Source organism: Myotis lucifugus, unplaced genomic scaffold (genome assembly GCF_000147115.1).
Source record: "Myotis lucifugus unplaced genomic scaffold, Myoluc2.0 scaffold_194, whole genome shotgun sequence".
Lineage (NCBI taxonomy): Eukaryota > Metazoa > Chordata > Mammalia > Chiroptera > Vespertilionidae > Myotis > Myotis lucifugus.
Window position 1 is genome coordinate 1,892,238 of NW_005871242.1, and position 23,469 is coordinate 1,915,706.

Consider the following 23,469-nt stretch of genomic DNA (forward strand, 5'->3'; position numbering starts at 1 on the left):
GGGATGGAGTCTGCCACCCAGGCATGTGCCCTCCAGGCATGTGCCCTGACCAAGAATCAAACTGTGACCTCCTGGTTCATAGGTCGACACTCAACCTCTGAGCAACACTGGCCAGGCTCATAGAAGTTTCTATCTCTCTATCCCTCTCCCTTCCTCTCTCTCTCAAAATCAATAAAAACATTTTTTTTAAAAGGGGGATCATAAGTAATTCATTTTAGGATAGGTGGGGGGATTACATGAAGCTGGCTCTTCCTCTCCTCTTTGAACTCTTAGAGTGTCCCAGGCTCTGGTCCTCTTCTCTCTCCATGCTCAGTCCTTTAGTCATTTCACCTGGTCTCATGATTTTCAATATTCATATACTGATAACTCCCAAATTTACATCTTTAGCCCAGACCCTCCTGATGCCTAGACTCATATATATCCAGCTGCCTTCTCAGCATTTCCACTTGGATGGCTAAGAGAGCTCTAGATATATTAAACTTAACATCCCAAACTGAACTCCTGATTTTTTCCCCTTTAAACCTGCTCCATCCATAGTCCTTTTCATCTTAGTTGATGGAGCCAGATGGTCAGGCCCAGGGGTCCTTCACTTTTTCATGTTCTCACTCTCCACATCCAGCTGGCTCTTCCCTCAGGCTAGATATAGAATCTGACGCTATCTCACCACCTCCCTGGCCACACCCTGGTCCGAGCCCCATGTCTCTCACCTAGATTACTGCAGTGTATTTCCAACTGGTCTTCCACCCTGGCCCATATACAGTCTCTTCTCAATCCAGCAGATTGATAAATCAGATCCTGTTACTCCTTTGTTCAACCTTCCATTGGATACCCATTTCAAAAGCACCACAAGCCAAAATCTTTAAAATAGATGTCAAGATCCTGTGAAACCCAGTCCCCACCCTCAACCCTATAACCTCCTCTCCTACTTTACCTCCTGTTCATTCTACTCCAGCTACACTGTCATCCTTACTGTTCCTGGGACTCCCCAAGCACATGGTGGTGGTAAAGCTTTGCTCTGCCCATTCCCTTTACTGGAGCCCCCCCCCACCCCCCACCCCATGTCCCCATCTCCTCCAAGTCTTTGCTCAAATGTTTGTGGTCGCCCTGATTCTGACACTTATAACTGTGTGACAAAGCCAATTACTTAACTTCTCTCTGCTTCAGTTTTTCCACCCACAAATGGGGAAAATGGTACTACTGCCTCAGAAGGATCATGTTATGTACTACTTTTTATAATCAGGGCAAAAAAATGTAGCTGCCCATACAACAGCAAGATGCCTTTCACCTGTATGAAAAGGATGGTCACTGGTGCACGCAGCATCCTGGATTGTGAGAGGGATGTCCAACTGCCGGTAGGCCCGACATCCCCCAAGGGGTCCCGGACTGCAAAAGGGTGCAGGCTGGGCTGAGGGACCCCCCCGCTCCTTGTGCATGAATTTAGTGCACCAGGCCCTTAGTAGCTATATAGTTTACTTATTATGTTTATTGATTTTTATCTGTCTTCCTTCACTAGAATGTAAGCTCCACTAGGCAAGGATTTCTGTTATGTTCATTGGTATTCTGTATCCAAACACTAGAACAGTGCCTGGTACATAGTAGGACTCACTAAATATTTATGGAATGAATGAACAGTGTGCATGGCACATAGTGTTTTATGACTATTAACAATTATTACAAAGCTCACGACAACCTACCTCCTACTTGTCTTCCTAATCTCCTTTTAAGAAAAAAAGAAAGAAAGAACGAAAGTCTGCATTCTTTCTCTCATTCTAACTTAGCTATAGTTCAGGTCATGGTTTGATTTCCAGTCAGGGCACATGCCCAGGTTGCGGGCTGAATCCCCAGTGTGGGGCGTGCAGGAGGCAGCTGATCAATGATTCTCTCATCATTGATGTTTCTATCTTTCTCTCCCTCTTCCTTCCTCTCTGAAATCAACAACAAAAAAATGTATATAAAAGCCTGAATTGGCCCTTTAGAAAGAAGGAAAAAAAGAAAGAGAGAGAGAGAGAGAGAGAGAGAGAGAGAGAGAGAGAGAGAGAGAGAGAGAGAGAAAGGAAGGAAGGAAGGAAGAAAGAAAGAAAGAAAAGAAAGAAAGAAAGAAAGAAAGAAAGAAAGAAAGAAAGAAAGAAAGAAAAGAAAGAAAGGAAGAAAGAAAGAAAGAAAGAAAGAAAGAAAGAAAGAAAGAAAGAAAGAAAGAAAGAAAGAAAGAAAGAAAGGGAAAGAAAGAAAGAAGTAAAGAAACTTCGTTGAGAGAGAAACATCCATCCACTGCTGCCTCCTGCATGTCCCCCGACTGGGGATCAAGTCCAAAACCTGGGCATATGCCCTGACCGGGAATCAAACCGGCCCAGCTGATCCCTTTTTATAGATGAGAATACTGCAATGAGTGTACAGTTAACTTGCCAAAGGTCAAATAAATTGGCGTTTCAGCACACAGGAAGACTGAAGCAGTGTGCACCTCCTGCCTCTCTCCTAAGCCTGGGATTCCATTGAAGAAATGTTAAGTTAATGGAGAGTAAAATGCTTTCAGATACATTTCAGAAAGATTATGTGTGTGAGGTGGATTGGAGAGGGCCATAGCAGAGCAAAGACCAGGGTGGACACTTATACAAAAATGGTCTAAAGACTTGGGGATAATAAAAGGGAAATGAAACCCTGGCCGGTGTGGCTCAGTTGGAGCATCATCTGTACACCAAAAGGAGGGTTTGATTCCTAGTTAGGGCATATACCCAGGTTGCAGGGTTAATCGATGGTTGGGGTGGGTGCAGGAGTCAACTGATTGATGTTTCTCTCACACATCGATATTTCTCTCTCTCTCTCTCTCTCTCTCTCTCTGATCAATTTTTTAAATTAATCACTTAATTTTAAAAAAGGAAAATGCACAGAAAGAGTAACATTAAACAAAAGTAACATTAAATAATAATATAGCTCATAAGATGTGATGTAATCAGGGAATCTTGGGATGCTTCCAGGTGGCAGAAGTTCTCTGTAGCTTCTCTTATTCGGAAGCCCCAGCAAAATCATCTCAAGTTCCTGAAATCCAAACCCTGCCTGAATAGGAGACAGCAGCATCCCTTTCCTGGCATCTACAGGCTAGCCTACTGATTCCAGTCTCCTAGGGAAAGTAATCACCACACCAATCCCCTTCCCTAGATGATGAACCCCAGAAATATGCAACTATCAGGCCACACACACACCTCAGACGCATGGAATTATTCTACGGCTTCTTACTAGACACGCCTTCATTCTGTCTGCACTCTGTGCCTAGCTGACCTCATGAGTGTAAGTACTCTTTCAATGATAATGACTCTACCTCTTCACAGGCCTCCAGACCCACATATCCAGTTGCCACTTGAAGACTCCACTTAGACGCCTCATAGACATCTTAATAGAGCAAAAAGGAACCTTTGAGTTTCTTTCCCAAATCTGTTCCTTTCTCCAACCCTGCACCACCTTGTTTTCCCTATTTCAGTAAATGTCACCACTATCTATTCAACTACTCAAACCAATACTCCTGAATCATCCTTAAGTCCTCCATTGCCCTCATCTGCTCATCTAATCAGAAACAAACCCTCTTGATTCCATCTCTAAAGTACATCAGGAAACCATCCTAGTTTTATTAAGATATCATGTATGTGCCATAACATTCACCCTTTAAAGTGTTTTTAGTATACTCACAGAGTTGTACACCCATTGCCACAATCTAATTTTAGAACATTTTCATCACCCCAAAAAGAAACCCGGTATCCATTAGCAGTCACTTTTCATTTCCTCCCAACCACCCAGCCCTAGGCAACAACTAATGTACTTTCTGTCACTATAGAGTTGCCTGTTTTGGATATTTAGTATAAATGGAATCATACAATATGTGAACTTTTATGACTGACTTTTTTCTTATTTTGAGAAGTTATAATTTTTTTAACTAGGCAAGAAATATTTATTGAACATCTATACTATGCAAATGATGACAATAAATATTTTATGCCTATGGTTATTTCCCTTTGAAGACTTCATTGTAAACAAGCATATGGAGAAAGGAAAGATAACCATGAGCAATTATTTTGGATTAGGGTGTATGTTTAAAGAAAAAAGTGTATTTATAATTCTGAGATGAGCAGTTAGAGCAAATGTGACTATAATTCATTTCTATGCATTTATGTATTTATGTATTTATTTATTTATTTTTACCCCCTTCACCCATTACCACTCTTACTACCCCCCTCCGGACAACCACCAACCTATTCTCTGTATCTATGAGCTTGTTGTTGTTTTATTTTTGATTTCACATATAAAAGAGATCAGACAGTACTTGTCTCTCTCTGTCTGACTTATTTCATTAGCATAATGCCCTCAAGGTCTATCGCTGTTGTCACAAAAATCAAGATTTTATTATTTTTAAGGCTGAATAATATTCAACATAATGAAGGCCACATATGTCAAGCTCACAGCTAGCATACTAAATGGCTAAAAGCTGAAAGCTTGTCCTCTAAAAGCAGAAACAAGACAAGAATGCCCACTGTTGCCACTTTTATTCAGCATAGCATTGGAATTCCTAGCCAAAGCAATTCGGCAAATAAAAGAAATAAAAGGCATTTAAATTAGAAAGGAAAAAGTAAAACTATCACTCTTTGCAGATGACATGATATTATATGTAGAAATCCTTAAAGACTCCATCAAAACATCTTAGAACTAATAAATAAATTCAGTAATGTTGCAGGACACAAAATCAATACACATTTCTAAACACCAATAACAAACTATTGAAAAGAGAAATTAAGAAAACTCCAATTTATAATTACATCAAAAGAATAAAATATCTAGGGATAAATTTAACCAGGGAGCCGAAACCGGTTTGGCTCAGTGGATAGAGCATCGGCCTGCGGACTGAAAGGTCCCAGGTTCGATTCCGGTCAAGGGCATGTACCTGGGTTGCGGGCACATCCCCAGTAGGAGATGTGCAGGAGGCGGCTGATCGATGTTTCTCTCTCATCGATGTTTCTAGCTCTCTATCTCTCTCCCTTCCTCTCTGTAAAAAATCAATAAAATATTTAAAAAAAAAAAATTTAACCAGGGAGTTGAAAGACTTGTACACTGAAAACAGTAAGATATTAAGGAAAATAATTGAAGAAGACACAAATAAATGGTAGGATATTTCATGGGCATACATCGGAAGAATTGATATTGTTAAAATGTCCCTCTCACCCCCTTTGATTCATTTTCTATACAGGAGCAAAAGTGAGTTTTTACAACTGTGAACACTTATCTGCAAGTCAGAACCTTTCAATGCCTCTCCACAACATCCAATCCAAATGCCTTTACCACCTTGCTATAGACTAAATGTTTGCATTCCCTCAAAATGCATAGGTTTATGTAAAATTCTAATGTCCAGTGGGATGCTATTTGGAGGTGGGGCCTTTGGGAGTGATTAGGTTATGGGAGTGAGCCCTCATCTATGGGATTAGTCCTCATGAATGCATCTCTTACCTAAAAGATCCCACAGAGCAACCTTGCTTGTTCCACCACGTATAGGCACCTCAAGAAGACAGTCGTCTGTGAATGAGGAAGCAGGTCCTCACCAGACACTGAATCTGCCAGCATGTTGATCTTGGACTTCCCAGCCTCCAGAATTGTAAGAAATGAACATTTGTTGTGTAAGCCACTCAATCTATAGTATTTTAGTTATAGCAGTCCAAATAGACTAAGGCACACAATCTTTTATTTTTTAAAAAAATATATACTTTTTATTGATTTCAGAGAGGAAGGGAGAGGAGGAGAGAGATAGAAACATCAATGATGAGAGAGAATCACTGATCAGCTACCTCCTGCACGCCCCACACTGAGGATCAAGCCCGGAACCTGGGCATGTGCCCTGACTGGTAATGGAACCTAATGAACCGTGGACCTCCCGGTTCACAGGTCGATGCTCAACCACTGGCCGGGTGGCACACATCTTTTATTTATTCCCTCCCATCTTTCCAGTTGAACCTCTTGTCACTCAGCCCCTCCCCTGCTAATTCTAGGCCCTAGAATATGTTGTTTCCTCTGTTTGAAAGGCTCTTCCCTGGTCTTCACATAGCTAGCTCCTTTTCTTCCTTTAGGTCTTACTTATGTCACCTTCTTAGGGAGTCTTCCATTACCACCTTATCTAAATTCACCCCCCCTCCCCATCTTCCTCTTCCTCTGCCACCCAGTGGTCGGCAAACTGCGGCTGGCGTGTCACCTCTGACACGCGTGTCATAGGTTCTCCATCACTGCCCTAGAATATGTTGTTTCCTATGCTTGAAAGGCTCTTCCCTGGTCTTCATATAGCTAGCTCCTTTTCTTCCTTTAGGTCTTACTTATGTCACCTTCTTAGGGAGTCTTCCATTACCACCTTATTTAAATTCACCTCCCTCCCCATCTTCCTCTTCCTCTGCCACCCTAGGCTACTCCCTATGTTTTTTTTCCTAACACTTATCACAGCTTGTAATTACTGTATTTATTTCCCTGTTGTCTTTTTTCTTTGTCAGTCTTCCCCACTAGAGTATGTGCATCTTGAGGGCAGGCACTGTATCTCTCTCGCTCACCCTTATAGCCATTGCCTTACACAGTACCTGGCACCTAAGAGGCCTCAATAAATGTTTGTTAAATAAATGGACTGTTCTAATCACTTCCTTATAACCTGTTGGTGAAGGAAGGAACCCTGCCTTAAATAGTAGGAGATGGCCAAACACATGACACCCAACACTGGACAGGTGAAACTGACAGCAGGTCATTAGTAATGACAGCAGGTCATTAGTATACTCACAGGCCAGGGAGGAGGACATTGCACACCATGCAGGACCTCGTCGGGGTTGCACACTGGGATAGAGTGAAGCAGCAGGGGCTGTGAGAGGCAAGCTTTGTAGTGACAAGAGGGTGGGATGATCCTTAGTTCCTGCAAGACTATTGAGCACTTACCCACTGCATGGAGTACAACTGGTCTATCTGATAAAGGAACTAGCCAGGCTGGGAGACTCCTGGTGTTAGGAGTGGATATGCTGAGAGTTAGGCCTTTGGGCCCTGTGATGCTCAAAGATGTCAAGGCAGCACTTGAAATTTTAGGTCTTGCAACACATGTACCTAGCATCTAGAAAAGAGACATACACACATGTCTACACAGCCAGGGGTAGAGAGTAGGGCAGAAGATTGTTTCATTACATGACTAAGTGAATGAATTTTGTATTTATTATTATGCTATGAGCCCTGTGATGGTGTTATGTAAGTACCATATAAGCAAGTAGGAAGTGTTCAAAAACAGATCATCCAATAAAATTGAAGTCCTAATCTACTTTGCTCTTGTCCCAAATGTGAGACAGCAGGAATTTCATTTCACTACATACAACAAAAAACCCAAATAATACTGGCTTAAACAAGATGGGCATTTATTTTTCTCTCACCTTATGAGAAATCTAGAGTTAGAAAATCCAGGACTGGAATGGCAGCTTCACATCAAGGACTTGGGCTTCTCTTAGCTTGCCATTCCACCATTCCTAGGGAGGCATTTTCACCCTCATGCTCACAACATTGTTGCTGTGGCCCCAGTCATCAAGCTATATTCCAGAAAGAAAGAAGGAGGAAAAACAAAGAGCAAGCGGGCATGAGCCAGTGGATCAGTTCTCTTTAATGAGCTTTTCCTGAAGTCCCACTTGTGCTCTATTGTTCAGAACTAAGCTAAAAGAGATCCTAGGAATGTTTCTAGCTGGGCACATTACTACCCTCCCGCCCCCGCCCCCCCCCCCCCCCTCAAAAGAACTCTGTTAAAAAGGAAGATAGGAGAATGGATATTGGATAGGTAACTAATAGCTGTCCACAGCCAGTGGGAGTAAATAGAGCAGCTACAATGAATAGATTGGATATTCTAAAAACAGTCTGAAATTCAAGGACTTAGGGAAGACTGACTAGAAAACAGAAAAGCTCCACAGAGAGCTTTTATTTAATTTCCACAAAATAGATTAAAAGAAAAAGACAAAAACATGTTCATAGTAAAAAGAAGATCCAGCAAGTGATGGTGAGGGAGGGGGTCATGTGGCTAGCCCTGGTCTGAAATGGCTGTAGGGATGGCTTGCAGTCACAGGGTGTGATCTGACTGATGGTGTGATAAATTCCTTGGATCTCAATGTCCTTATCTGTGAAATGAGAAGATTGGACTAAATTATCTCCAAGTTTTTTGTTTTCTTTCCCAACTCTAAGTTTCTATTATAACAATGGTCTTAATTTTGTTTAGCAGTGAAATATTTTAGGGAAATGAAAGCTTACATATGAAACAGATAAAGCAGAGCTGCTCTGAATGGGGATGAGAACTTTAGAGTTCTGTCTCCTTGGTCTCAATCTTAATCCCCGCGGTAGCCCCTGAGCTCCATGGAGCACACTTCTATATAGTTCCGTGTGTAACTTTAATAAAATAAAATGATGTGTTTATTGCTAAAAATCAGAGTACAGATGTAACTATGAGTATTACTGTCAAAAAGGTAAAATTGCTTTTACTTGTTAACAATCTTAAATACTTTTTAAAAACCATCAAGTTAAATAAGTAGAGTTCTGAATTGTGATGCTCTGTTGTGACTCACTCGAAATCACTGGGGAAATATTCATCAAACATGACGAACAATTGGTAGAATTTCCTCCACAATTTATTCAGTGATGTTGGGAAACAATGGAGCTTGGATTGTAAAGAAAAGTTATCAAAGGAACATGCTTTTTATTTTCTAGATAGGTATTTAGATAAAAATTATTCTCAAATGAAAAAAAACCTTCACTTTGCAAATACTTGTTTCCTGTGTGCCAGACTTGGCTGCTTCCTGTTTATCAAAAGTAATTGTTCGTAATTGGAAGCAAAGACCAGAAAAATGTACTTCTTGTCAGTCACCTGCTGAACTTCCTTTGCCTTTTACTTGTCATTCTTGTAGCATTCCCAAAGTGTTTTTTAAGTTCTTTTAAAAGTAGACTCAATGAGATCTGAAAGTTATCCTCAAATTTCTAGCTCTAGCATCTACCCTATTTAGTATTAGATAACATTTTATACTGATTATTGTTCCCTACCACACAGAATCTTGACGTGTCTTTATCTCCATAATAGCTCAATATACCCAGTTTTGCTCTTTCTGTTGCCTCTGATTACAAACTTCTGCATTTTTTTCTCCACAGCATCCCTCCTCCTTCTTGATCCTGTTTTTTCTCTCACCACTGTAACCTTTTTTATTTCCAGAGAGGTCTGGAAAACACCATCTATTCCAATCTTAGGATCCCTAGTGCAGATTATGGGCTCAGATGCAATATTCTTTGAACCCCAAATCCCAGACACAGTCAGCCAAAGATGTCTTCTCATTTTTAATTTAATTTGTATAAAGTTCCGCCACAGACAAAATAAATCATATTTAGATAGTCATTCAAAGTAATACAAAACTTTAAAATATCTGTATATATAAAAGGCTAAGTGACCTACTGTCCATCCATCTGACCGTCCAACCAGCCGGTACATATGACACGCACTGGCAATTTAAAAATAAACGTTGGCTCACGCATGCATGATACATATAAAGCTCTCACTGGCACCAATCTAGACAGAGTAGGAATATTCCTACCTGAACCTGTTTTCGGACATGGTCAATTATATGTTGCTTTCTCTCAAGTTCGAAGAGTGTGTGACGTTAAAGTTGTAAATACTTCATCACAAGGGAAATTAGTCAAGCACTCTGAAAGTGTTTTTACTCTTAATGTGGTATACAGGGAGATATTAGAATAAGTTTAATCAATTTATCAGTCATTGTTTTTATCAATGTTGTTTTTATATCATGTCTTTGTTGTTGTTATAGCATGTTGTTATTTCTTCTAATTAAAGAAGAAATGTGCATGAATCCGTGTACCGGGACACTAGTACATATACATATATTTAAATATATTTTTTATTGTTGATAGTATTACAGATATCTCACATCCCCCCCCCCCTTTCCTCCTCCCTCCTCTCAGCCCCTACCCACTCCACCAGGTCTTCATTACCTGTTGCCCATGTATATTTTTTTTTGTAAACGAAAGCAAAGTTTATTGAGAGATAGACTCCCTCTAGCAGGGAGGGGACCCAAGTGGGTTGCCCTGCCCGTGTATTTTAACATTACATTTGTTTAAATGAGAAGTTTCTGAAAAATACAGGTCATATTGTTTATATAATCGTGTTGCCTTTTCTTCAGCCAGAAGGTGTCCAGCTGTTTGAGTGGGCGATCCCTAGGACAGTTAACCATATAGTCCTTACTCTAAGGAGCAGGCCCAACTTTAAAACTAGCGTGGCAAAGAGCTTTTGCAAGAACGGGACCAGACCCGGTAATACGCTCTTGCTACAGAAGGTGGCGCTATGGGGTCTGAGGGGAGAAGTGGCTCGGACTACAACTCCAAGAGCAGAGATGGGAAAAAGAAACCCGGGATTTCTCAAGCGAATTCCCCTAGTTCAGACACTACACTTGAGAGTGAGACTTCTGGTGCCTCCAAGAGTTGGAGGTAAAGGCAGAAATGCTCTGGGAAGAGAGATCCGGGAGGAAATTGGTACCAAAGCTACGGCTGGGTAGGCGGGGCGGGGTTCTAGCATCAAGGGGCACCTTCTGGGGACAGGGTGCAGTGCGCTGAGAAAAAGTTGGGTGGAGAGAAAGGGTGGCGTTGAAAACCAAATGTCTTTCATCCCTTGGAGACAAAGAGGTGCCTTCTTTTGACAACAGCTGCCACTGCCACACACACCATACGGCGGGTCGGAGGGGGAGGGGAGCCCGCGAGGAGAGTGTCTGAGGCGGGACCGCTCTGACTTTCAATAATGGGGTGGTTGCCATGGTGACGAGCCATACATCTAAACGGGGCGGCTGAAAGGACCCATTGTTCTGGAGTTGGGCTGCCCGGGTTGTGCCTGTTTCTAAGAGGCACCTTTAAACACCTCCCCTGGGTGCGGGGAGGACTGTGGACCAGAGCTGGGACAGTGTCATCCCGAGCTTCACGCCAGGACCACATACCACAGATCGCAACCCCACCTTGGCTCCACACGCTGCAAAAGGAACAAGCAGCCACTTGCACTGGGAATTGCTCCCTCCCACGCATGCATGCCCCAGAAATCAGCGCAGGACACGTGCGCTCACTGCTGCTCAGACACCCAAACCCTGACACGCGGTTCATAACACGCCCGCCTCCCACCAGGCCCGAGTAGGCAGATAGATGAGCAGGAGACTAGTAACAACACTGCTGGAGGGAGATCCAGGAACTCCGCGAATACATACATGCCAAGGTCTGGGGCCAGGGGGCTCGGGAAAGCCCCACGGAATCACTCTTCAGTCGTGTAGGAAGAGAAAGGAGGAAATCACAGTATAAAGAATATGGAAAGTTACAAGGCACCATCGCAATTTTCCTTGTAAGAACAAACAATTGGAAGCACCCAAAACGCCTGTCCCTGGGGGCTGGTTAAATAATGTGGAACACATCCTCCTGATGAAATATTAAGCCTCCATTTAAAAAGACAAGGCCGTTCTGATCAATGATTCTCTCTCATCACTGATGTTTCTATCTCTCTCTCCCTCTCCCTCTCTGAAATCAATCAAACAAAATACAAGGCAGCTCTATATGCAGAGATATGGGAAATTTCCAATATAGATAAAGCAAGCTGCAGAACAGTGTGGTGGGTATATGAAAAAGTAGGTGTACAGATGTTCATATGGAAAATAATACAATAATTAATAAATAATAATAATATAAATTCTGTTTCACACACAACTGTAAACCTACTTTGCCAATCCGTGTGTGTGTGTGTGTGTGTGTGTGTGTGTGTGTGTGTTTGCATCTCTGGAAGGTGTTGTTTATTAGGAGGGCAACTGTGGGATAGAGGATGTAATGGGGAGACGAAAACAACTTCCTTTTCATCATACAATCTTTTATACCTTTTGAATTTTGTCCTATGTACCATGTATTACCTATAAATAAATAACTCTTAAAAAGAACTTTAAATTTTCATTTGCTTGAACACTAATGAGATTTGGAACTCTCCATAAGGTGTTTGAACTCTTATTTTAAAATGCTTTAATAAATATTAATTTTTAAAGTATACATGTACAAACAAATACCATTAAGTCACAGATATGTAAAGGTAGTTACAGTGGCAAGTCAAATATGAAAATACACACCTCTGGCCTGGCCAGTGTGGCTCAGTGGTTGAGCATCCACCTATGAAGGTCACAGTTTGATTCCTGGTCAGGGCACATGCCTGGGTTGTGGGCTCGATCTTCAGTGGAGTGCATGCAGGAGGCAGCCAATTGGTGATTCTCTCTCATCATTGATGCTTCTATCTCTCTCTCCCTCTTCATTCCTCTCTGAAATCAATAAAAGAAAAGAAAAATTTTTTTAAAGAAAGGCCCTAGCTGGTTTGTCTCAGTGGATAGAGCCAACTGTACAATCCACCTATAATTATAACAAATTAATCACAGGGCTCCCAAATTAAACAAATGACATTACATTAGGGTGATTTTCCTAATTACAAAATAGTATGTAATCAGTGAAATGGACTATTGAACCCCAATGTCACTAATGATCTTTCCACACAGATAAAAATAAAAATCATTACTTAGCAATGACTTACTAAATAATGATAATAAGTTAAAATCTATCGAGCATTTACTGTGTGCCTTAATGAAAACTGTGTTGAGAGTTTGATATGCATTATTTCTTTTAATCTTCCAAACAAATTATTTGCCTATTTTTACAAATGAAGAAACATGTAGAGATGTTCTTCAATTTACCTCTTATCACACAGCTAAGAAAGCTGCAGAGTCTGGATTTGAATTCTCATCTGACTGATTCCAAAACCTGCATTCTTATCCTCTACATGTTACTTTTTAAATTACGGTGAAAATACTGGCTCATTTTGACTCTCTAATCCTGTGGTCTCACAAATTGAATAAAAGGTATATAGTAAAAATTAGACTATATTTGAGGAAACATTGGTTGTATACAGAGCAGTGGGCCTGTAATTTTTTAACTCATGCTGTTGCTTGGTTGTGCAGAGTAAATATGAGGTCTTCGCTTTGTGAATAACTAATGTAGTCTTTATTTAGGTGTCCATAAATAAAATTGGAACAGAGCCATGCTCATTCGTTTATGTGTTGTCTGTGGCTGCCTTTGAGCTAACATGGCAGAGTTGAGTACTTGTAAGATAGACTGTATGGGCCACAAAGACTAAAAGATTTAGTGTTTGTCTCTCTACAGAAAATGTTTAGATCTACAGTTAAGGTCATGTACTCAGAAAGACAAAAGAGGAAAGAGACTTTTATAATATAAAAATACTATGCCCCGCCAGGCCAGTGTGGTTGACCTATGAACCAGGAGGTCACAGTTTGATTCCCAGTCAGGGCACATGCCTGAGTTACGGGTTCGATCCCCAGTGGGGGGCGTGCAAGAGGCAGCCGATCAATGATTCTCTCTCATCGTTGATGTTTCTATCTCTCTCTCCTTCTCTGAAATCAATAAATGTATCTAAAAAAAAATACTATCCCCATTCTAAAAGCATTATTTTTATATTCATTCAAGTATTCCACTCCTATTCAAAATTGTACATCCAGGGCTGCCTCAAAGGGCTTTAGCATTTAAAAAAAAATTGCATTAGTTCTTATAGGATAAGAATGAAAAGTCACAGATTTCATTCAGCCACAATGCTTTTTTTTTCTTTTTTCTTTCTGTGAGAAGAAGCTAGTTTACTGATGAGCACACATTCCTTTGTTTTGGAATCTGTTCTTAACTGAAGACCTTCCAGGAAAAGAAGGAAGCCGAGGATGATATTGTGCCAAAATGAAGCAGTTATTATGAGTTGAAATATATAGCTTGTGACATCACATACAGTAGTTGGAACCAATTTAGAGAGATGGTTGCCACTGCTTTCCTTAGATTTCAAGGAATTATATTCCTTTTTCTCTTTAAAGGCTTTAGTGGCTCTGGAAGATACAGGGAAGGTTGTATGCATTTGTAGAAGAGAGCACTAGACCATCTGTGGGGACACTTGCCATTAATCTTAGAGTAGAACTTTTGGGAAAATCAATGGCAGGGGATATGAATCCCAGTTACACCTCCTCTCTATCACTGGCCCAAAAGCAGTGGCAATTCCTCTCTTATTGCACAACCAGAAAGTTCTAGGTTATGGACAACACCTGCTTACAAGAGCCAAAAGCTGAAGGTGTCTTCAGGCAGCAAGCCAAATGACTGAAATTTTGTTTCTTTAAGCTGGGAAGAACTCTCTAGAAGTTCCTCCACCCAGGTAACAGCTGACCTGTGTTGGCTTGTTTAAAGCACTCATGAAATTGGCTGCAGTACAGAGCCCTTAAGAAGCACTGGACTTACCAGTAGGAACAGAATACTTCCTATGTAATTATGGTAGAGCTATCACTCTATTCACAGCTCACAGGGTTAGGCAAATACTTATTCGAGCTAATAAAAATTAAATTCTGACTGTAGAATCTAGGGGGTGGATATATGGGTGTTCACTGCACATTTCTTTCAAATTTTCTGTGTGTTTGACATATTTTCTAATCAGATGTTGTGGGAAAATTGTAATATCAGGAAGATCCATTTTTCTCCAAGTTTTGGAGGAACAAAGTAAGACTGATATTTGAGGAAATATTAGAACTCTTTATAAGAGTAGTAGGCCCTGTACCTAACTCAAGGTGAAAGTCTGCAGATAGTTCATTAATCACCTGTATTGTAGATCTGGAAGGTCTTTTTCTCCCCAGTGGCTACCAGGCCACCAAAAGCATCAACATGCTATGAGGGTACTTGTAGTAGCAGGTCTGGTACCTCCAATCAGAGTGTTGAGCTTCAACCATTTGGAAAATGGAAGGTGACTATGGACCCTTACAGAGGAAGCAAGTGTCACTGGCCTCAAAAGCTTAGATTTTTCAAACTTAGGGAATGCTATTTTTTTTAATGAGATTTAAATATATATATATAGCCCTGACCTGTTTTGCTCAGTGGATAGAGCGTCAGCCTGTGGACTGAAGGGTCCTGGGTTCGATTCCGGTCAAGGGCATGTACCTTGGTTGCGGGCACATCCCCAGTAGGGGGTGTGCAGGAGGCAGCTGATCAATGTTCCTCTCTCATCGATGTTTCTAACTCTCTATCCTTCTCCCTTCCTCTCTGTAAAAAATCAATAATATATATATATTTTAGAGAGAGAGTAAGGGAGAGGAACAGAAACATGAATCAGCTGTCTCCTGCACACCCCTGACCTGAGATCAAGCCTGCAATCCAGGCATTCCTGACCAGGAATCAAACCAGTGACCTCTCAGTGCATGGGATGACGAGGGCACTCAATCCAATCCAATGAGCCACACTGGTGGGGAAGAAATGCTATTTTTTTAAATTTTTTCAGAGAGGAAGGGAGAAGGGAAGAGAGGTAGAAACATCAATGATGAGAGAGGATCAATTGGCTGCCTCGTACATGCCCCCTACTGGGGATCGAGCCTGAAACCCAGGCATGTGCCCTGACCAGGAATCAAACCGTGACTTCCTGGTCCATAGGTCAGCACTCAACCACTGAGCCACGCCGGCCGGTGGGAATGCTATTTTTTGAATTATCAGTATAATTAGACCCGGGAGAAGGCTGTTTGAGGAAGATCATGAATTCAATTATGGACCTGTTGAGCTTAAGGGACCTAAGTGATTTAACTGGCAATGGCTCATATATGGACATACAGATCCAGCAGCCAAGAGTGAGGCTAGAAATACCAGTTTGGGAGCCATTAATATATAAACAGTAATTAGATCCACAGGAATGGATGAGATCAACCAAACAGTGTTTATAGGGAGAAGAGGGTGAGGTTAGAAACCAAGGTGGGCAGTGCCAACATTGAGGAGGTGGCCAGAAGACAGAGACAGAGTAGGAAGGATCAGAAATAAGGCAGAAAATGTAACCTGGAAGCCAAATAGAGTTAGAAATTGCTCAGCTTGACAAGTGTTATTAAGAAGCCAAGCAAGATGAATATTGGAAAGTTTCCAGTAGATCTAGCCACAAGGAGGTCTCTGGGAGCAATTTGCTTTGAGGATTGAAATTAGAAGCCAAACTGGAATGAGCTGAACACTCAACTGTGAGAGGCAGTGTAGGGAAGACCTACATCAAACTGGCTGTATCAGATTCACTCAGGAAGCTTGAAACATAGAGATTCTGGCTCTTTGAGAGAGAGATGATGATTTGGTAGGTCTGGGATGGGGCCTAAGAACCTATGTTGTAATTGTTGTGTTTTAACGTCTCTAGATGACTGATGCCCTGCCAAGTTTGGGAACTGCTGATAGAATGCAAATAACATGACTTGCATCCAAACTGACCTGGGTTCCAATCCTAATAATGTCGCATTTTAGCTGTTTGAGTGAAACAAGATACCTAATTCTCCTTAGTCTCAGTTACCTGGTTCATAAAAAAGGGGAGTGATAGCCCTACTTTGTGGTATGGATTTGAAGATTGGAGATAATGTATGTAAATCAGCTGACACATCGTAAATGTTTAGTAAATACCAGCCAATGCTATTTAGAAGTGGCTACAATGAATGTAGACTATTCTCTTTTTTAAAAAATATATTTTTATTGATTTCAGAGAGGAAGGGAGAGGGAGATAGAGTCAGAAATATCAATGATGAGAGAGAATCATCCATCGGCTGCCTCCTGCACGCCCCCTACTAGGGATTGAGCCCACAACCCGGGCATGTGCCCTTGACTTGGAATCGAACCTGGGACCCTTCAGTCCGCAGGCTGATGCTCTATCCACTGAGCCAAACCAGCGAGGGCTAGACTATTCTCTTTTTAAAAAACAAACAAACATATTTTTATTGATTTCAGAGAGGAAGGGAGAAAGAGAAATAGAGACATCAATGATGAGAGGGAATCATTGATTGGCTGCCTCCTGCATGCCCCACACTGGGGTTCGAGCCTGCAACCCAGGCATATGCCCTGACTGGGAATCGAACTGTGACCTTCTGGTTCATAGATCAATGCTCAACTACTGAGCTTGCCTCTGAGGGGCAGGAGGTGTCCTAAGAGTCAAAGAAGGATAGTGTTTTGTTTTGATTTTTATAAAATGGTTGAGATATGAACATCTATATATATAAAAAGCTAATATGCTAAGTATCCTTTTAGCATCTATAGCAGTGGTTCTCAACCTTCCTAATGTCGCGACCCTTTAATACAGTTCCTCATGTTGTGGTGACCCCCAACCATAAAATCATTTTCGTTTCTACTTCATAACTGTAATTTTGCTACTGTTATGAATTGTAATGTAAATATCTGATATGCAGGATGTATTTAGACAACCCCCGTGAAAGGGTCGTAAGACCCTCAAAGGGGTCGAGACCCACAGGTTGAGAACTGCTGATCTATAGAAAACTGGGCACGAACTGCCTTAATGAACAAAGACCTTGATTAGATTAACTGGTGATGCCAGAGGCAGAATGGGCCTTAGAGATGTTTCGGGGCAGAATGGTTCCTGGTAATTGTTGAGTCTAAACACTTCTTTGTCACATCTGCAGGGAGAGAATCAGTCTGGCTTTCCAGTGTTGTCAAGGAAGAAGTTTCCCGGAAACCTTCAGTCCAACTTCTCATGTTTCATTGGCAAAAATTGGGGTAAAATGCCCTTTCTTGATCAAAGCATGGAATGGGATAAGAACACCTTTTGGCTAACTGGGCCACACTCCTTAGGCTGAATTCAAGTCCCCCAATCATATTGTTTCTGGGGAGAGGTGAAGTGAGTAGATATCAGAGCATCAACCATAGTGTTGTCTATAGTGTTGTTATTGTTTTTTAAAACACATCAGAAGATATTTTTGCATTTCAGTGTTATCATGAAATATAGTGTATTAAAATGTTTCTGACTAATGGTTGAAAATATTATTTATTGCTTATAGATGGGTCTATCAGGGAAATTGTAAAAATTGAATTTATTAAATAAGAAAGAGAAAATTTGAAGAAAGCAAGATGGCAGCATAGGTAAACACCGGAAATTGCTGCCTCGCACAACCACTTCAAAAATACAACTAAAAGACAAAACGACATCATCCAGAACCACAGGAAGGCTGGCTGAGTGGAAATTCTACAACTAGAAGGAAAGAGAAAAGCACACTGAGACTCAGAGGAGGTGCGGAAGTAAAGTGCAGAGGTACAGAGGCGCACGAGGAAAGGGCTGGCAGCTGAGGACGTGGCGCACGTGGAGAGGGCTGGCAACTGAGGACACGGTTGTCTTTTTCAATCAGGAGGGAGTCTCAAGCTCCTGACTGCTCTGAACTCCAGTTCCGGGTGAGTCTCTGGGGACCCAGACTCATACGGGGAGAAACTGGACTGTCTGGCATCGGGCAGAACTCGAGGGCAGCTATCTCTGAGAGGTGCTTGCAGTGATTACAGGGACACTGAGACGCGGGACCTCTTAGGGTAGGACTGAGGATCTGCCATAGCTGTTTGCTCCACCCTGTTGATTCCCTGAGACCCCACCCCACCCAAGCTGTGTGCAGAGGCTTTATTCACTTGATTTTTAGATTCACTTGTTGATAGATGTGTATTTGTTGTTCATAATTTGTATCTTTACCTTTTTCTTCTTCTTCCTCTTCTTAAAGGATACCTTTCAGCATTTCATATAATACTGGTTTGGTGGTGATGAACTCCTTTAGCTTTTTCTTATCTGTGAAGCTCTTTATCTGACCTTCAATTCTAAATGATAGCTTTGCTGGGTAAAGTAATCTTGGTTGTAGGTTCTTGCTCTTCATCACTTTGAATATTTCTTGTCACTCCCTTCTGGCCTGCATAGTTTCTATTGAGAAATCAGCTGACAGTCGTATGGATACTCCCTTGTAGGTAACTGACTGTTTTTCTCTTGCTGCTTTTAAGATTCTCTCTTTGTCTTTTGCTCTTGGCATTTTAATTATGATGTGTCTTGGTGTGGTCCTCTTTGGATTCCTTTTGTTTGGGGTTCTCTGCGCTTCCTGGACTTGTAAGTCTATTTCTTTCACCAGGTAGGGGAAGTTTTCTGTCATTATTTCTTCAAATAGGTTTTCAATATCTTGCTCTCTCTCTTCTTCTGGCACCCCCATAATTTGGATGTTGGTACGCTTGAAGTTGTCCCAGAGGCTCCTTACACTATCTTCATATTTTTGGATTCTTTTTTCTTTTTTTTTTTCCAGTTGGGTGTTTTTTGCTTCTTCGTATTTCAAATTTTTGACTTGATTCTTGCGATCCTCTAGTCTGCTGTTGGATCTCTGTATAATATTCTTTATTTCAGTCAGTGTATGCTTAATTTCTAGTTGGTCCTTTTTCATATCCTCGAGGGTCTCACTAGATTTATGGAGGGTCTTACTAAATTTATCGGCGGTTTCCAGAAGATTCTTGAGTAACCTTATAACCATGGTTCTGAACTCTATATCCAGTAGTTTGCTTTCCTCCATTTCTGTCATTTGTGACCTGTTTTTTTTGTCTCCTCATTTTGGCTGCTTCCCTGTGTTGATAGAGTGGCTTTCTGTGCTAGGTGTCCGATAGGGCCCAGTGGCTCAGCCTCCCCAATTACCTGAGGTGGACACTCTTGGTGCACCCCCTTGTGGGCTTGTGCACAGTCTTCTTGTTGTAGTTAAGCCTTGATTGTTGTAGGTATCACTGGGAGGAATTGACCTTCAGGCCAATTGGCTGTGAGAATCAGCTGTGTCTATGGTGGGAGAACTTCTGTGTTGGAGACACCCTTCTGGGGCAAGACTTGCTTCAGTGGGGCTTTGGTGCTCACTGAGTCTGCCCCCTGAGTGTGTCACTTATGGATCTGAGGAGTTGTAATCTGGATGGTCCCACTCTGACCACTGGGTACACTGGCTCTTGGATCTCTAAAGAGGTGCTAATTTAGCCTCTGCCTGAGGCTACCCTGTAGGAGCCACGGAGAGATCTGCAGATTCCTCTTCTTTATTTGGCGTTTGGAGGTGCCCAGATGAGGCCCAGCTGTGAAGCAATGCAAGCTGCTGTGGGGCTTTGGGCCTTCTTTTGGATGCTCTGGGTCTCTCTGACCCAGATGCAGTTTGTTAGGTAATTTTAGATTGCAAAGGGCCAGGTCATTCATATGCAAAAGCCTCTGCGCACAGCTTGGGTGGGGTGGGGTCTCAGGGAATCAACTGGGCGGAGCAAGCAGCTATGGCTGATCCTCAGTCCTGCCCTAAGAGGCCCCACATCTCAGTGTCCTGCAAGCACCTCTGAGAGAAAGCTGCCCTCGAGTTCCACCTGCTGTCAGACAGTCCAGTTTCTCCCCGTATGAGTCTGGGTCACTGGAGTTCAGAGCACTCGGGAGCTTGTGTCTCCCTCCCAATTGAAAAAGACAACCGTGTCCTCAGTTGCCAGCCCTTTCCGGGTGCGCCTCTGTACCTCTGCACTTTATTTCTGCACCTCCTCTGAGTGTCAGTGTGCTTTTCTCTTTCCTTCTAGTTGTAGAATTTCCTCTCAGCCAGCCTTCCTGTGGTTCTGGATGGTGTCCATTTTGTCTTTTAGTTGTATTTTTGAAGTGGTTGTGCTGCTAACACATATCTTAACTAGCCTTTCATTATTTAACTTTTTATCCTGGGCTGCATTCTTTGAAATTCCTCCAGATTTATCTCCTAGTTCAGTATTTAAACTTTGTCCATTATGCTGCTTAACTTTAATGTTTATTTCAATATTTTATTATGATAATTTTCAAAATATAGATAAGTTGAAATAATTTCACGCTGAAATCCCATATACCCACCACCTATGTTCTTCAATTAACATTTACTACAACTACAAATATATGCTTTATCACATATTTGGTCATCTGCCTATGCCTCAATGCATCCATCAGTCCAACTTTTGTTGTGCATATCAAAGTAAGTTGCAACATCAATACACTTACCCCCAATTCTCCCATTTAGTTTTTATTTTTAATTCTTATATTTTCCATGTCTAGAAGGTCCATTTGCTCCTTTTTAATATCTATCTGGTCATATCTGATGTTTTCTTGTTCATTATTCATCTTTCCAATTTCTTCTTTTATTTCTTATTTATTTACTTGAGATAGTCTATATCTAAGGTTGTCAGATTTAACAATTAAAAACACAGAATACCACCCAGCTGGCATGGCTCAGTGGTTGAGCGTCAACCTATGAACCAGGAAGTCATTGTTCGATTCCCGGTCAGGGCATATGACCAGGTTGCTGGCTCGATCCCCAATGTAGGGGTGCAGGAGGCAGCTGATCAAAGTTTCTCTCATCATTGATGTTTCTCTCTCTCCCTCTCCCTTTCTCTCTGAAATCAATAAAAATATATTTTAAAAAACAACACAGAATATCAAGATAAATTTGAATTTCAGGTAAAAAACCCAAAATTTTAGTATAAGGATATCCCAAATATTGCATGGGATATACTTATACTTTAAATTTATTAATTATCTGAAATTCTAATTTAACCAAGTACCCTGTGTTTTATCTGGCTATTATCTAATAACTAGAGGCCCAGTGCACGAATCTGTGCACATCAAAAGGAAATTAATTAGAAGAAATATTTTAATATCAGTATTCACCCTTCTCTATAATAGAAGTGTCAACCAAATTCATGACTGACAATGATAGATGGAAACACAGGCATGCAATTGGTGCCAGGGATAGCTTTATGTATATAGATAAACTTGCTTAATTAGACCTGCTTTCTGATTTAGCTAAACCTTTTCCAGCCCAGTTCAGCACCCCACCTTCTCTTTCAGGTAACTGTCAGCAACACAGCAGTAAATATCAACATGAAGCAGATTACAGACAGTCCTTGGGTTACGTCGGACTCGATGTACGTCATTTCGTGGTTACATTGCCATCTCCCATTTATTTATAAAAAAAAAAAGTTCCATCATTTCGACGTATGTACATATGTGCTTTATGTTTTTTATTATTTATTTACCACAAGTAAAGGTCAGGAATTATCTCTCTTTAAAAATTATTTTACTATTTCACTTCATTACTGCTGTGTATGTGCTCCATGTGAGTGACGTAGGTGCTTATGTAGGTGGGTTCCAACTTATGGCGAAAATCGTGTTACATGACACTGTAGGAATGGATCTCTGACGTAACCCTAGGACTTACTGTATTATTGTAAATCACACAGGGAGAACAAAGGGTGAAATATTTAACTGCAGCAGTGTTTGACTATATTCTGCACAGTGAGAAAACCTGAAGTCATTTTCAAGGTCCACAATTTCTTACTTCTTTTCAGTTGGGTCAAGTTTCTAAGCTTTCTAAATCTCCATTTTCTGGCTAAGGAATAGAAAATAGGATTCCACCGAGTCTCTTATCTACCTACTCCAGGACTTCTGTGAGGATCAAATGAGATGAGGCACATGAAAATGCTTCACAGACATTTGGTTGAAGTGTAAAATGTTTGCACCTGGCTATAAAGCAAGTCGTGTTCCTAGGCTGAAGAAACTCCAAGGAGGCTAGTTGCCAGGGAGAGGAAACTGGGTATTGCTATGTGACATCATTACCCAGCACCCATAGCCACCGTTTCTGGGCTGGGCTGTGGGCCTCATTTTGCGCCATGGGGTCTCGGCAGTGTTGGCTACATTTTGGTGGGCTATCACTCTTGGCTGGTGGCAGGGCCTGTGTCCCACTTGTGGGAAGCTGGGTGTTGCTTTGTCCGTGCCAGGTCCACAGTGCCATTTCTTTGTAAATAGCCAGTGTGCGCCATGGCAGCTCCTGCGTTGAGCATCTGCCCCCTGGTGGTCAGTGCACATCATAGCCACTGGTCGGACGGTTGGAGGGACACTTAGCATATTAGCCTTTTATATATATAGATTCCCATACTGAAGTCTTTCTAGGACTGGTTCATTTGTTTTGCTGAATCTTCCTCATGATGGCTTGTGTATTTCCTTGTGTATTATGTGATTGGGGTTGTTGGCTTATCTTTGTTTAAATTTCTCTGTCAGATTTCTCCCAGGCCTGGGTTGAGGGTATATTCCTCCAGGGAATGTTGCATTCACTTCTGCCAGATGTCTGGGGCACTATAGATCTCATCTGCTTTAAACTAAAATCCACACTGATTGTTTTCTGCACCATGCAAAGGGTGAAAATTGGTCCAGGAACCCTCAAAAAAAGCTAGTAGCCACAAAATGTCAATGGAGGCATTTTATTTCTTAAAAAAAAAAATTCTGCACAAAGATAACATGCAAATTATTATTTTTGCAGTCTGCCTTATCTAGGGGTATATTCTCCTAGAGCAAAGCCTTATCATTGCTGAGTACTGGGGTTTGGGGAACTCCCCACCCTGCACAGACACAATTCTATTACCAGGGGCCCCAAGGAAGAGGCTCTGGATCATTATGCAGCAGCTTCAGATGGACTTTTGTGCTAGGTCATTCCTGGCATCAAAAGAATTCCACCTGAATTCTTCAAATGCACCTGCCCATTTATTTAAATGACTAAGTTTAATATTTTGGTTGGA